Genomic DNA, 1,934 nt, shown 5'->3' with positions numbered 1-1,934 from the left:
GTTGGTGACAGACAAACCCAGCAAAATCTTACTTTATATTTTAGAAACTACACTTCATTTTTTTAGTGGTCATTTAGCTATTCTTTTAGAACATTTTTGAAATATTTACAATAACTGAGTCAAAAACAGTTATATTTGTTTATACAAATAACAACTGTAACGTCTTTAATTTTGACAGCAGCATATAAATGTTCCTTTCAAAATAAAAAACGCTGTCTGTTAAATAAGATCTTGCTGCTGCTGCTGATTTTGTATTAAAATTTCAATAAAACCAAGTCCAACATGATGTTTTATTTCATTATGAGAACAACTAGAAGTAAGTTAACTGAACTAATATTTATTTAAATTGTTGTCGCTTTTCTTAAAGTTAAAGAGCCACAATGGAGGGGTAAAAGAGCAGCATGTGCTCCGGAGCCTCAGGTTGCCTTAGACCCTCCTTTTTGTGAGGAAACACTCCTAAATAAACAAAAAAGGGGGTAAAATACACAAATCATAGTAGATAAATAAAAAAAAAATGTTGAAGATTTAAACGTAAATGTAGGTTCATTATTTAATACATTTACAGAATGCTTAAAAAATGTCATAGAAACCTCTTATCTTACTGTTGTATATTCATGTTTCTTCTTACCAAATCAGTGTATTTACATTTGTTATGCTTTATTACTTCTAGGCACATAGATGGAAACCACAAGCTCGTCAGATGGCGAATGGTGTTCCACGGCTGCGTTGACGGCTTCAGTCGGACCATCATCTACCTGGCATGTCTAGACAATAACAGAGCTTCCAGCGTTTTGTACTTATTCCTTTCTGGAACTCAGAACTTTGGAATACCATCAAGAGTCAGATGTGATCACGGAATGGAAAACACTGGTGTTGCACGTTTTATGCTTAACAGAAGAGGACTAAACAGGCATAGTGTTATCACTGGCAGGTCGGTGCACAACCAGCGAATTGAGAGATTGTGGGCGGAGCTGAATAGAGTAGTTTCATTTCATTATGTTAATCTTTTCAACTTTATGGAGGAGCACGGTGTACTAGATTCGCTGAATGAGTTGCATTTGTTTTGTCTTCATTTCATTTACTTACCAAGAATTCAGAGGGCTGTCAGAGAATTCCGAGATCAGTGGAATAATCATGGTCTTTCAACAGAGAGAGGGTTAACCCCTCTTCAGCTATGGCAACGAGGCATAGTGAACAATGCAGGAATTCATAACCCAAGTCTCAATGGCATTTGTGATGTAGATAGTGAGCCCATCATTGATGATAGCATGCCTGTTGCACAGTTACAAACAAATAACAATGTTGTTGTTCCATCAATTATTAGAAATATAAATGACACAACAATGGCTTATCTTCATCAGAACTTCGATCCATTTGCAGATGATGAAAACCATGGCATAGATCTTTTTTCCAGCCTTGTGAGTTTTCTAGAGGGTAGACAATCTTAAGTCACTACTTTAAGTTCATATTGGTGCTTCCATTTTTCTTCAAAAATGTTGGTGTATGGCTTAAGAAATCACTTCTTTTTTGTGCCATTGTATATTTAAAATATTAAGGACTCTGCAACTTATTCAATAAATTCTTTTATTGAAATTTTTTTTGTTTGTTTTTAAGAACGCAGACATGTTCAAATGTTACACCCATGAAACGACTAAATCACTATAACAAAATGGGTTTAATGCATAAATACAACTGGGGTGTACAAATGTAGTCTTTCAGGAAAACTAACCCACTTGTTCTTATCAGTTACTCCAGCTCTGTTATTGTTTTTGAACATTAAACATAATGTGCTGTCTAAAAGAAAAAAAGCAGATTCTGTTATTTTTGCAGCTTGCACAAAAAAATTTCAGTTTTGACTTTAGAGCAGGGAAAAAAATTTTAAGAATAAAGGCAACTCATTCACACTTACATAATAATTAAATAATAAATTAAAT

The sequence above is a fragment of the Oryzias melastigma genome, linkage group LG9, assembly GCF_002922805.2.
Source record: "Oryzias melastigma strain HK-1 linkage group LG9, ASM292280v2, whole genome shotgun sequence".
Taxonomy (NCBI): Eukaryota; Metazoa; Chordata; class Actinopteri; order Beloniformes; family Adrianichthyidae; genus Oryzias; species Oryzias melastigma.
The sequence above is the reverse complement of the archived record's forward strand: the minus strand, read 5'-3'. Positions refer to the sequence as shown.